Source organism: Cervus canadensis, chromosome 17, assembly GCF_019320065.1.
Source record: "Cervus canadensis isolate Bull #8, Minnesota chromosome 17, ASM1932006v1, whole genome shotgun sequence".
Lineage (NCBI taxonomy): Eukaryota > Metazoa > Chordata > Mammalia > Artiodactyla > Cervidae > Cervus > Cervus canadensis.
In genome coordinates this window covers 35956366-35971629 of record NC_057402.1, presented here as the reverse complement: position 1 = coordinate 35971629, position 15264 = coordinate 35956366, and the positions used below count along the sequence as shown (strand labels likewise).

The 15264-nt window shown below is 34.9% G+C and overlaps 1 protein-coding gene across 10 annotated transcripts in view; it reads right to left on the bottom strand.

Moving 5' to 3' along the window:
• The window catches only part of PEAK1 (pseudopodium enriched atypical kinase 1), a 307119-nt gene that overhangs the window by 141014 nt on the left and 150841 nt on the right, over positions 1-15264 (bottom strand). For all 10 annotated transcript variants that reach the window (XM_043489511.1, XM_043489513.1, XM_043489507.1 and 7 more), the window contains one exon: positions 3944-4106. The gene's annotated coding sequence lies outside the window, so the exon portion shown is untranslated. The remainder of the gene's footprint in view (positions 1-3943; positions 4107-15264) is intronic.

Here is a 15264-nt window from a genome sequence, read left to right as displayed (position 1 = left end):
CTTGATAAGTTTTATCTTCTTAAACCTTGATAATAGGTTAATGTACTTAGTGAAAGTGCTCAGTCCTGTCTGACTCTTTGCAACCCCATGGACTATACAGTCCATGGAATTCTCCAGGCCAGAATACTGGAGTGGGTAAGAATACTTAAGGACACTCAGAACTCAACAGTTAAAACAATCAATTCAAAAATGGGCAAAAGACATGAAAAACTATTTCACCTTTCCCTTCTCCAGGGGATCATCCCAACTCAGGGACTGAACCCAGGTCTCCTACATTGCGGGCAGATTCTTTACCAGCTGAGCCACAAGGGAAGCCCTAGAATACTGGAGTGGGTAGCCTATCCCTTCTCCAGCTGATCTTCCCATCCCAGGAATTGAACTGAGATCTCCTGCATTGCAGATGGATTCTTTACCAACTGAGTTATCAGGGAAGTTTTCTACAATTAGAATAAGAACTACCTATTTGAAAAAGACTATATATGAATTTAACAGAAAATGTATGCCACTACTATATTGAAATAGATAACCAACAAGGATGTACTATAGCACAGGAAACTCTGATCAATGTTCTCTAATAACATAAATGGGAAAATAACCTGAAAAAGACTAGATACATGTACACGTGTAACGGAATCATTTGCTGTACACCTGAAACTATACTGTTAACAAACTATGCTCCAATATAAAATAAAAATTCAAGATGAACTGGTCTCCAAATTCACTACTATTTTTTTTTTAATAGCAGTATCAGAGACTGAAAAACAACGAAGAATTTTGTTAGGATAAAGAGAAAGGCAGATAAGACTTTAAGGGAGGACAGCTGAGTAAACAGGCCAGTTTTACATTTTTTCCTCACCTGTGTTTCCCTTCTCTGTCCTCTATCTCAGATAAATGTGGGTCTAATGATATCATCTTCAAGTATCTTTTCTATTAAATAATAACTACTACTTTACGAACATAATCAGAACAATGAGAAATTACCAACAGAATAAAATTGATGTTGCAAAAGAAAAATAGTATCTTACAGGAACATAATTTCACAAAACTGAAATGAGAATGCTGCTAATAATAAGACCTCTCTCCTTATCTGCCACTGGGTAAATAAAAATTTTAACAAGTTGAAGTTTTGAGGTATTGAATGCTTATAAACTAGAATACACTCCTGGTTAAGAGTTCAGGTTATGGAGCTGACTCTACCTTGGACTAGCAACTTGATGTAGGGCAATTTAAATAACTTCCTTGAGAATGTGTTTCCTCATATGTAAGATGGAGATATTTAATAATATGACCTATGTCAAATAGAGTGGTGAAGCCTCAGATAATGCGTATTAAACACTAATTCCAATGCTTCATATATGGTAATCACTCAGTACACATTAATTACTTTTACGTTAAATTCCTATTTGTCTGGGAAAATTATACCTAGGCTTCCCTTCATAAGGACAGTTTTCCTAAATGGAGCCTATTAAGATTTATAAATTTAAGATTCTTTATAGGTACATTATTTGCAGTGGTCTACCATCTGCAAGAATATACTATATTCCCAAGAATCATAATTTTAAGCTAATGAACTTAGATAAAACTGGGTGTTCAATTCAACTTTAACATAGCTAGAACATTATCTTTTAAATTTTAGCCTATTCAGGGTGGCCATGATAGTTTGTACAGTTAGAAATGTGAATTTCTAATTTAGAAATTCTGTCAGTTGCACAGTCAGAAGCCTGATTCCATTCCCTCATCAAAAGCCACAGTTGCTTTGGGATTCTGGATGCACTTAGCTTAGATGGGACCAGAAAAAATAAGCAATATGTAATTCAGGTAGTCTCGTGCATGTGAATTACATGACTTCTGAACTGGACTTGATGGGAGAATGAAGGCAATATTTTTATTTTGTAGAAAGGTCAAGTTCTAATTTAATTTGATCCTTGTTAATATTATGACACTAAAAAACAAATTTGGTAGTGAAAAAAGTGGAAATTAATGATTAGAAAAAGCCACTCCCTGTGGATTTCAATGATCCTATCCATGGTTACCAAAAATCACTGTGAAAGGGAAAGTGTTAGTCGCTCAGTCGTGTCCGACTCTTTGCGACCCCATGGACTATACCCCAGCAGGCTCCTCTGTCCATGGAATTCTCCACGCATGAATACTGGAGTGGGTTGCCATTTCCTTCTCCAGGGGATCTTCCCCACCCAGGGATCGAACTCGGGTCTCCTGGATTATAGGCAGATTCATGACCATCTGAGCCACCAGGGAAGCCCTCCAAAGCACTGAAAGATGAATTTAAGCGGAAATAAATGTTTGGTAAGGAGTGGTAAATGTATCATGATAAAAACTTTGACAATATTGTTTGTTTTGGGTTCATTAATGAAGCTGTGGTTATATGAGGTTATAGAATCAGATACAATCAAATGGATAAAGAAAACTTAGATCATTAGTGGAGAAGACATGGAAGTTTGCTGACTTTCTTTTTTCTTTTAGCTGTACCACGTGGCTTGCGGGATCTTGGGTCCTTGACCAGGGATAGAACCCAGGCCCAGGGCAGTGAAAGTGCTGAATCCTAAGCACTGCACCTCCAGGGAATTCCCCAGTGACTTTCTATGTACTATTTGCTTGTATAACTGAATATTCAGCACTTAAGTTTTTGCTATGTTTCAAAAGTTACTTTCTTCAACTTTGTATAATTTTTTAATAGTTGTGACTAGAAAGAATTTGCTCAATATTTTAAAAACGCTAAATGCTGGGAGGTAGTGACAAGCATACAGAAATTCCTAACAATGCCATAAGTAGAAGCTTAACCAATAATTGGATAATTAAAAAGAAAAAAATCAATGTTAAGGTATTTCCTATCTAGGTTAATGTTAGCACAGGGAACATTCCTTACATACTACTTATCCTGGGTTACACTTACCAATTTAAATCATTTTCCTGAAATAATAGGTCCTACATTCCTTAGAATCATTAGGATTAGTCATTGATTGGGGCTGTATTTGATTTTTCACATGTTCTGATTTCACAGCAAGGACCTAGTTTTACTCAATTGCATTCATTCACTACCAAGACACAATGACTCAAGCAAACAAATGGTTATCCCCCAAAACCAAATTAATAGACTTTTCCAATGAATAAAATTTCTAATTGTTCACTAGGATGCCATTAAAAGTTGCTAGCATTTGAGTTTTTACAAAACAGGTGTTGAAACAATTTTGGCCTAAGATCAAGGAGATTTGAGAAGACTGACAAAGAATTTTAAGTCTTTCTGTAATTATTTTCCACTCTACTCAAAATGTAACAATCACTGTGACTTCACAATAAAAAAATAATTCTATAATTTTTTCAAACTTCTCTCTCCTTTTCCATTTTGGATCCTTGTGTCTTTTTTTTTTTTATGACAGAATACTTAAAACCTGGTGTCTTTTATAACCCTAAATTCCTGAGAAGAAGGGGGAGAGGATAAAATAAAGATTAAATTAAAATAAGATGCCAGATATGAAAGGAAAAAGATCAAGAGACCAGATGTCACATAAGGAAACTAAAAAAACAATACTAAATAAAGTTCAGAAAGTAAGATTATAAAACACTTTCACATGTGATAGAATACTACAGTTTATGTAGCCTGAGTTGTTTTTATGAAAGGAAAAAATATCTGGCAAAGGACAGACCTGTAAGTATAGTAATACTACGCCATATTCTTACTCAAATAAGCTTATCTGTTTCTATGTTAAAAGTTGATAACCTGGGGGAAAAAACAACAATTCTTTTAGCTAATATCAGGGTAAAGCATTAAAAGAGAAAATAAAATCCTAACTATGCTAAATAAGTTATAAAATTATCAGCTATCTGCACTTTGGTATTTGTTAAGGTAAATATTTAAAGCTAAAAAGAAATCCTTTCAAGTGATTTAAAGTTCTTGGTGGAAACATGATATGAGAATTCTGGTTACCATTTAAATTTGAAGTACTTCATCCATTTCGGTGACAAAGGTGGTTTTAGCAGCTATAATTACATTCCTTCAAATTTCAAAGTGCTTTGGGTCCTTCCATGATGGATGAATGTCCTTTCTTCCTTGCCTCTCATTCCTTATTTTCTGAAGACAGTGGTGTTTACTGCAAGAGAACAGCACAAAACAGAGCTAAGCTGGAGAGGTAAGCTAGTTTTAAATATATTGGATATTTTCTTTCATTTAGGGTATTCTTAAGTTTACCCTTACTCAATAGTTAAAATTGGACTTATTTAAGAAGTAACTTCTTTACTTAGGAAGTGACATGGATAGAATCTTACACACTCAAGAATTATCCATGACATACCTAAGAATCAAGCAACTTACATGAATCAAACTAGTATTGACGCATTTGAGGCTTTCTAAGATTTCACTTGATTGTCTTCATATATTTCTATTTTTGGCTAAAAATAAAAGAATATGAAACATAAAACTCTACTTCACCTTCATAACAATTCAATTCTAAGTGACAATATCCAACTTTGATACAGTCTCTGTCAAATATGAAAGTATTTATTTCCAATTACAAAAATTTCTCTAGCCACTTTGCAGTTTCACTTTAGGTTTAAGTATAAAATATATTTGTAATTTGGTATACAAAATATCACTTAAGATTAAAATAATAAATTTCTATCTATTTCTGACTGTAAAGCACCAATTACATGCATGTTTAAACAGGCCCAAGCCCTCATTTGCTTTTTCTATAACACTAAATACAAGGAAAATGACCAGAAGAGTTAAGAAAGAAAAAGATAATGTGATAACTTTTAAATGATTCCAGATTGTGCTTACATACTGTAGAACTGAACCTTTCAATAGATTCTAAGACAACAAAGGCACATTTTAAAAAGGACACTTTGGTGCAACATTAAACAATATCTAACTCTGACATTGCTGGGTTATTCATGATGAAAACAATATCCAGTATTCTTACAGTGTTTATATCTATCACTTCAAGTGCTGTATAACAATGATGAGTGTCATGTAGGAGAAATATTACCAAGAAATATATACATATCACTAAAGTCATGTCCAACTCTCTAGAACCCCATGGACTGCAAGATGTCAGCCTCCTCTTTCACTGTTTCCCAGAGTTTGCTCAAAGCCCTGTATCACATAAACAGTGGCAAAATCAGTTATTCCTCTTTCCACTATGAGTTTTTAAAGAAGAAAAATGCAATCAATGCCTATTTTATTTTGAAATTTAAATATGAAAAGATATTGAACTTATACAAATAGTGATAACCTAGAAAAGTACTTTGTGAGAGAGAAGTAAAGTGATTTCCCATGGGTAAGTGTTGTTAGTGACAAAACTGAAATGAGAACCTATATCACCTTACTCTTTCCTAATGCAGTGATCTGTTATCCTCTTATAATCTACCCTGCATTCCTTGAAATAGTCTTTTTCTGAATGCTTTATTCTGATGTGTTTGGTAGAACTCAAACTCCAAATCTGAAATATCCCCTCAACAACTTCTCATGTCTGCTATTACCTTCCACTAGGCCCTATGGAGTCTCCTCCACATGTGAACTTAACTAATCAGCCAAAGATCTGAAAGGAAAGACACACAAATTTTTAGGGTGCCTATTCTGTGCCTCTCCTTTCTAGGGATGTTCACCACTGAATTCCAGAACAGCTGGTATGACTTGAATAGGGTTGTACGTTAGATGATAGCAACCAATCAACCAATTGTAGGTTGTAGGTTAGATGGTAGTAACTAACCAACCAGTTGAATTCCTGATTGTGATTATTTTATCCTGATTATGTGGCAGAATGTCTTTGTAGGAAATGCACTCTAGAGTATTGAGTGATGATGCAGTATAATATCAGCAACTTACTCTCAAGTGATTCAGGAAAAATTATCTGTACCATTCTTACAATTTGCATATAAGTTTGATATTATTATAATATAAAAAGAAAAAAATTAATATATCAGTACATCAGTCACATTTCCAAAATGTCTTCTGTGGAAGTTTGATACAGCTAAATGCTTAAAGAAAAAGTAGTTCTATATAGTGAAATAAATTTGGGTAAAGTTACTTGTATTCCTTCTTGGTGATTCACTATACACGTTAGCCTGTCAGATATTCCTACAAATCACACCTTTTTTTTTTTTTTAAGGCATACTTTCATTTATTCATCCTTCCAACCACATAAATTATACTTAAGGCCTACTATATGAAAGGAAATGTTCTAAGAGTAGACAGAAAATAGGGAAGGCAAGATCTCTCCTCTCAGAGAGCCAACATTTTAATACAGAAAGAGACAAGTCAGTAAATGAACAAACTAATTTCAGATGGTGATAAGTACATAGAAGAAAATAAAACTGAGTGTTAAAGGCTGGGAAGGTGGAGGTGCTGTTTGAGGCAGTGTATAAAGGAAGGCCCTCAGGAGAGATAATGTTCAGGTTGAGATGAGCCAGACATGGAAAAATTTATGGGGCGAATTTTCCAGACACAGGAAGACATACATGTTGTAAGACAGGAATAAGCTTATAATGCTCATGAGGAAAAGTTTCTAAATTATCAAAATAATGAAATAAGAATTTTTGAGAAAAATCTCTTAAGTACCATATCCCTCAAAATACATGTGAAAATTGGCCATATTTTAAAACTATTGACTCCTATGTAAAAACAACAATAACATAACAATTACTAAAAATTCTTAACCTATTTTTTTTAACTAACTACATGAATTCTCTTTGGATGACAATTTTCTATTATTTCAAAGCTTCTTTCAGAACCAATCCTTATTTTATAATTGAGTGAAAGGTTATTCTCTCTCTGTATGTAAAATGAAATAAATTGCCTGCTTTCCCCTCCCCTGGATGATGTACCAGAGTGTTGGGAAAACATCATGAAGACATGTAGGCATGAAAAGTATTCCCTGAATGTATATGGAGCTATGTTACTACTCACTCACTGAGGCAACAGCAGCATATACCTAAAATCTCTTCTAGAACTTTGACAGCACTGGATTTTGCACATTGCTAAAAAACAACTTCAATTATAAACCTTAATGAAGGAAAATACTCTTAATCATTCACAGGATTCCCTGGTGGCTCAGACAGTAAAGAATCCGTCTGCAATGCAGGAGACCCAGGCTTGATCCCTGGGTTGGGAAGATCCCCTAGAGAAGGAAATGGCTACCCACTCTGGTATTCTTGCCTGGAGAATCCCATGGACAGAGAAGCCTGGCGGGGTACAGTACATAGGGTCGCAAAGAGTCAGACACAACTGAGAGACGGTCACTTTTGTTTTCAATCATTCAAGGGATAATTGTATATATAAAACCAAAGAAAATCATACACTGCATGTATCAATACTGCTGTACATATTAGAAAAACTCTTGAGTAGTCTAAGAGGGGACTGGAACAGCATGCTAAGCTACATTAGGTGGAAAAAAGAGATTATGCTTTAAAATGTATTTTGTGTTCTATCTGGCTAACAGGGATATGCGGAAGACAATGCAGAAGCAAAGGTAATGAAGGGAAAAGTATATTCTCAAAACTATGAATTAAGAAGAAAACTCCCTAGATCGTGAGTAGGGAAAACCACTAGACCATTCAGGTATGACCTAAATCAAATCCCTAATGATTATGCAGTGGAAGTGAGAAATAGATTTAAGGGACTAGATCTGAGAGACAGAGTGCCTGATGAACTATGGATGGAGGTTCATGAATTGTACAGGAGACAGGGAGCAAGACCATCCCCAAGAAAAATAAATGCAAAAAAGCAAACTGGCTGTCTGAAGAGGCCTTACAAATAGCTGTGCAAAGAAGAGAAACCAGAAGCAAAGGAGAAAAGGAAAGATATACCTATTTGAATGGAAAGTTCCAAAGAATAGCAAGGAGAAATAAGAAAGCCTTCCTCAGTGATCAGTGCAAAGAAATAGAGGAAAACAACAGAATGGGAAAGACTAGAGATCTCTTCAAGAAAATTAGAGACATCAAGGGAACATTTCATGCAAAGATGGGCTCAATAAAAGACAGAAATGGTATGGACCTAACAGAAGCAGAAGATATTAAGAAGAGGTGACAAGAATACACAGAAGAACTGTACATAAAAGATCTTCACGACCCAGATAATCACGATGGTGTGATCACTCACCTAGAACCAGACATCCTGGAATGTGAAGTCAAGTGAGCCTTAGGAAGCATCACTACAAACAAAGCTAGTGGAGGTGATGGAATTCCAGTTGAGCTATTTCAAATCCTAAAAGATGATGCTGTGAAAGTGCTTCACTCAATATGCCAGCAAATTTAGAAAACTCAGCAGTGGCCACAGGCCTGGAAAAGGTCAGTTTTCATTCCAATCCCTAAGAAAGACAATGCCAAAGAATGCTCAAACCACCACACAATTGCACTCATCTCACACGCTAGCAAAGTAATGCTTAAAATTCTCCAAGCCAGGCTTCAACAATATGTGAACCCTGAACTTCCAGATGTTCCAGCTGGTTTTAGAAAAGGCAGAGGAACCAGATATCAAATTGCCAACATCTGCTGGATCATCGAAAAAGCAAGAGAGTTCCAGAAAAACATCTATTTCTGCTTTATTGACTATGCCAAAGCCTTTGACTGTGTGGATCACGATAAACTGTGGAAAATTCTGAAAGAAATGGGAATACCAGGCCACCTGACCTTCCTCCTGAGAAATCTGTATGCAGGTCAGGAAGCAACAGTTCGAACTGGACATGGAACAACAGACTGGTTCCAAATAGGAAAAGGAGTACATCAAGGCTGTATATTGTCACCCTGCTTATTTCACTTATATGCAGAGTACATCATGAGAAACGCTGGGCTGGATGAAGCACAAACTGGAATCAAGATTGCCGGGAGAAATATCAATAACCTCAGATATGCAGATGACACCACCCTTATGGCAGAAAGTGGAGAAGAACTAAAGAGCCTCTTGATGAAAGGGAAAAGAGGAGAGTGAAAAAGTTGACTTAAAGCTCAACATTCAAAAAACAAAGATCATGGCATCCGGTCCCACCACTTCATGGCAAATAGATGGAGAAACAGTGGAAACAGTGGCTGACTTCATTTTTTTGGGCTACAAAAATCACTGCAGATGGTGACTGAAGCCATGAAATAAAAAGATGCTTACTCCTTGGAAGAAGTTATGACCAACCTAGACAGCATATTAAAAAGCGGAGACATTACTTTGCCAACAAAGGTCTGTCTAGTCAAGGCTATGCTTTTTCCAGTAGTCATGGATGGATGTGAGAGCTGGACTATAAAGAAAGCTGAGCACCAAAGAATTGATGCTTTTGAACTCTGGTATTGAAGACTCTTGAGAGTCCCTTGGACTGCAAGGAGATCCAACCAGTCCATCCTAAAGGAAATCAGTCCTGAATGTTCATTGAAAGGACTGATGTTGAAGCTGAAACTCCAATACTTTAGCCATCTGATGTGAAGAGCTGACTCATCTGAAAAGACCTTGATGCTAGGAAAGATTGAAGGCAGGAGGAGAAGGGGATGACAGAGGATAAGATGGTTAGATGGCATCACCGACTCAATGGACATGAGTTTGAGTAAACCATGGGAGTTGGTGACGGACAGGGAAGCCTGGCGTGCTGCAGTCCATGGGGTCGCAAAGAGTCGGACACGACTGAGCGACTGAACTGAACTGACTGTTAGTAGCATGAAGTAAAAAATGACATAATGCTGGGCGACCTTTTATTTATGAGCACAGGGCAACTTCATCACTAAATAACTAAATCCAGGTTACATATGTGCTAATTTTGAAACATTAGTAAGGTAGGCATATCAAAACAAAATAGGAAGGAAGGAATTTAATCTTGCATAATTTAAAACAGAAAAGGTGCCAGTTTGAGAGTAAGGTAACTTAGGCATTAGCCCAAATTCTCCATTAACTAAGGAACCACTGGTATAATCTTTGACATGAAAAAATCTATCAAAGCCCTACAGGCTCAGTACTATGCCTTCTTATTTACTTTGCTCTTTAATAGTAGAGAATGTTTAAGTAAAAGTATTACTAAGAATTAAAACATAACAGTCCATCAGGAATCCTACAGCTTACCCGGGAGCTTTTTAACCACACAGCACAGTGACTGTCAAACTATGACTCAGGGGCCAAGTCTGACCAGCCAGCTGTTTATGCATGACCTGCAAGGTTAGAATGTAGCTTTTCAGAATCAGGTGGAGAGGGAGGTGGGAGGGGGGATCGGGATGGGGAATACGTGTAAATCTATGGCTGATTCATATCAATGTATGACAAAACCCACTGAAATGTTGTGAAGTAATTAGCCTCCAACTAATAAAAAAAAAAAAAAAGAAAGAAAAAAAAATAGCTGGGAAAAAAGGTCAAAAGAATAAAAATATTTTGAGGTGTAAAAATTAAATGAAATTCAAATTTCATTTTCTATAGATAAAGTTTTATCAGAACACAACCAGCACATTTAAAAATGTATCACCTATGGCTGCTTTTGTATTGCAAAGGCAGAGCTGAATTGTTGCAACAAGGAATGTATGGCCCACAAAGTCTAAAACATACACTATCTGGCTCTTCCCAGATAACATTTGCCAGTTCCTGATATTAAGTACATGATTATGCTCTAAAATGATAGGATTTACATTTTAAAATACCAGATCAAATGGTTCACTTTAGTCCTTATCTCCCAGTATAATAGTCTTTCATGTTTCTAGTGAAATATTAATAACCTTATATTTAAAATGACTATGCCATAATATTGAGAGAATTTTTGTATACCCGAAAATCCACTTTCCTGATACTTGAAATTTATTAGGCATGATAAATCATTTTCTCTGGGTCAGCTTCTGATTTAAAGTGTGCAGTGGAATCTCTGAATTGAAAAATAATAGCTCCAACAGTTGATATAATATCATTTATAACAATACTGAGAAAAAAGTGAATAAATGGTTAAGTTAAATAAAAAATAATCATTGCTTGAGAGTTTCAGAATTTTGTAAACTGTTTTAGCATTAAAACTAATTCTGGAATGATTTACAGTCCAAAATAATCCTCCCACTGAAAACAACTAGAACACCATACAAAGTACAGGAGGCGACTATTTTCAGACACAGGCAGTACAGGACTATGGTCCCTGAGAAAAGGGAAGTAAAGAAGGCAAGCCCTACCATCATCCAAGGCTCTCAGCCAGGAAGCAACTCCAGTACAGAAGAAAGAACCAAAATAGAGCCTGGCAATCGTATTGACTTGAGGAGACAGAAAACAGTACCAGGAAGTCAAGGAAGCTAGAATTTATGGAGTGGAGTTCCAGAGAGCAGGGAAAGAGTTCCAGTAATTTAAATGAGGGTTCCCTTGAATATTTAGCTGTATAAAAACCTGTACATGAGAAGGGTAAAATTTCTTGAGACCAGCCAAGAAGAACTTCTAAGGAAAAAAAGCTACCAGGGAGTTCTAAAACAAAGAATTCTCAGAGCTGACACAGGGCCAAAATTTCAACAAGTTCCCCTCTAGCAAGAGGGGATGAACCTCACTGAATATGCCAGGCTATTAAAAATGACCCCAAAAGGCCCACACACAGAAGCAGGGGGGGAAAGTAGTCCGAGAATAAAAGTTACTCTAGACCCTCCTGGAAGAAGCTTGGAAGCCTAGAAAGATAAAATGAATAAGCAATTAACAATGCCTACTAGGAAAAAATCTAATATACTTTAAAGGAATACCACAAAAATAAAAAACTCAACATGTAAAATTCACAAATATATGACATTCAATTAGAAATTACTGGACACACAAAGAAGTAGGAGAATGTGGCCCATAATCAGAAAAATACCTGTCAACACAGACAGATCAGAAATGACAGACATGATAGACTTAACAGTAAAGACATTAAAGGGCATTATAAGTATGCTCCATATAAATGAAAATAGGAACATAGTGAAGAGAGAAATGAAGTATTTTAGAAATATTTTTAAAGTATTTTAAAAAATACCCAAAGAGAATTTCTAGAGATAATATATATATATATATATTTTTCACTGAAAATTTCACTGGATAAGATAAGCACTCATGGCAGAAAAAAAGAAATCAGTGAACTCAAAGAGCAATATAATCTATCCAAATGAAGTTCAGATAGTAAAAGATGACTGTAAGACAAAGGAAGAATACTGTCTTAAATGTATTACATTATTTTTAAAAAGTGGTATAAAATTATTTGATAGTAGAATGGAATAACAGGGATATTATGAATCCTAGAGCAACTACTAAAATAAGTAAAGAGAATAAAAAATAAACCAATAAAGGAATAAAACAATAGAGAAAATTAAATGGAATCCAAAAGTATAATTAATTCAAAAATTGGTTATTAGAAAACAAATGGCAAGATGGTAGATTTAAACCCAACCACATTAATAAATACATTAAATGTAAATTATCTAAATTCTCCAATAAAAAGACATGAAAAAAGCAAGACCAAATATACACTGAGGGTCTCACACTAAAATAAGGAAATAGCTTAAAAATAAAAGGATAGAAAATATACTATGCAAACCAAAATCTTAAGAAATACCACATTTATATCAGAGAATATAGAAGACAAAACAAAAATAGCATCAGAGATAATGAGAGATATTTCATAATGATCAAGGGATCACTTCACTTGGAAGATGGAATAATTCTAAATGTGTGTGTACATAATACCAGAACAAAAACTTATAGACCTGAGGGGAGAAACAAACAAGTACCCAGAACAGCTGGAGACATCAATACTCCTCCCTCAGCACCTGAAAAGAACAGGTACACTGAAAGTCCAGCAAAGACTTGAGCAGCACTCTCAACTCAACTGATGTTCATAGAACAGCCCAATCAACAGCAACAAAATAAAAACTTCTATACTGCCCATGAAACGTTTACCAAGATAGCCTACCTGTTGAACCAGGAATGAGTCTTAATAAATTAAAAAAAAAAAAGGAACTACACATAGTACATTCCCTTATCACAGTGGAATTAAATAAGAAATGAAAACCAAAAATGAAGAAAGTAGGAACACTTACAATATCTGATTTCTGGGGTTAACATCCACATAGTTGGGTATATTATAGTTTGGTACACTGCAGCAATCCACATAGTTTGGTAAAAGCCTAATGATAACATATAGAAAACTGGAACTGAACAGAAAATCCAAAAATAGACTATAAAATACTCAGTCAATTAATTTTTTAAAGTGCCATGGTAACTCAATGCAGGAAGAAAAAATTTCAACAAATGTTGCTGAAACAACTGGATATTCATATGGAATAAAAATGAATTTTTCTTCTATGTGACAAGATTTTGTATATGTAAAAAGACTAAATGAAAATACATTATAAACCTAAGCGTAGAATGTAAAGCTACAAAGCTTCAAGAAGAAAACAGGGACAAATTTTTTTACTACTTTAGGATAGGCAAAAATTCAAAAGCATGAACCATATAAAAAAAGAAATACAGAAATAGTAAACCATACTTTACTTCACCTCATAAACCATACTCTATCAAAATTAAAAACTTTTGCTGTTTTAAAAACATCATTAGAAAAACTAAGTGGCCAGTAATTACATTAAATGATAAAAACCACAAGATACCAGTTCACACTCATTAAATGGCTAAATTTAGAAAAGACTGACAACTCTAAATACTGGTGAGGATACAGAGCTGTGATGCCTAAATACTGGTGAAGATGTAGAGCTGCATTCATGCACCCTCTAACACAATAGCCACATGTAATCATTTAAGTTTCAATTGATAAACTGAATAAAATTTAAAAAAAATTAACTTCCTGAAATGTACTAGCCATATTTTATCTGCTCAACAACTACATGTGGCTAGTGGTTACAGTACTGGACAGTGCTGATATAAAACATTTTCATTATTTCAGAAAGGTCCATAGGATAAAATTAATTTAAAATATCTGAAATGTTCAGACATTACTTGCAGGTATGTAAAATTTTACCATCACTTTAAAAAAGCTTGACACCTTCTTTCAAAGTTGAATAAAACTTACCATATAACCCAACAATTGTCCTCTTAGATATCTACCCAGCAGGGTTAGTATCATTAGAGACCTAGTGGGGAGCTGGAACTTCCACTCCTACTAAAACATAACAGCAGTTCTCTCCCAAATGTCAATGGAGGGTAAGTGGTACCCTGCACTTACATTTCTAGCTGGCAATACCCTGTCAGGGTAGTATCAAAAGAGGCCTGCTCAACTGAAATAAAATGTAAAGTATCACGACATAATTGTCCAGGTTTTAACTGAAAACCACTCAATGAGACTAACATACTGGAAAGAAATGAAAAATAGAAAGTCTAAGAAACAGACGGTCTTAGCAAAGAAATACAAAGAATAAAATTATTATAAAAAATAGGAGATACAAAGAATAAAATTATAGAACTGAAATTATAATAATTGAAATTAGAAATCCAATAGATGGGCTAAACAAGAGAATGGAGAGGATAGAAGAAAAAAAAAATCAGGAACTAAAAGATAAAACAATTGTAAAGTAATTAACCTTCAATTAAAATAAATAAATTTAAAAAAAAGATAAAACACTAGAAGTTACCCATCCTAAATAACATAAAGGACTGAATGCAAATGAACAGAGCCTCAGGGAACCATGAAATTATACCAAAAGTTCAAACATTCAAGTCATCACAGTCTTGGAAGTGAGGAGAAAAAGAGCAGGGCTGGAAAAATATTTGAAAAAATATGGTCGAAAAATTTTCCCTAAATTGGCAAAAGACATAAATCTATAGATTTGAGAAGCTGAACAAACTTCAAACAGAGTAAACCCAGAGAAATCCACACCAAGACATACCACAGCAAACTTCTGAAAACTAAACGCAATAAAAAAAAATCTTAAAAGCAGCAAGAGAGAAAAGATCCTTTAGCTACAGGGAAAAACCAATTTGACCATCAGTGGATTTCTCATAAGAAGCCATACAGGCCAAAATGAACTGGCACAATCTTTTTCAAGAGCTGAAAGAAAAAGAACTGTCAACCCAGAATTTTTCCTCCAGAAAAATATCATTGAGGGAATGAAGAGAAAATGAAGATATTCTTAGGCAAAGGAAAGTTAAGAGAATTTATTTCTAGCTGACTTGCCCTAAAAGAATGGATAAAGAAAGTTCTCTAAATTGAAAGGAAATGAAAAAAGATGACATCTTGGAACATCAGGAAGAGGGCCAAAAGGGTAAAACTATGGATACTAGCTATACTATGAATAACAGTTCTTCTTCTCTTGTCTTCCAAATTATGTCTGATTGTTTAGGCAAAGATT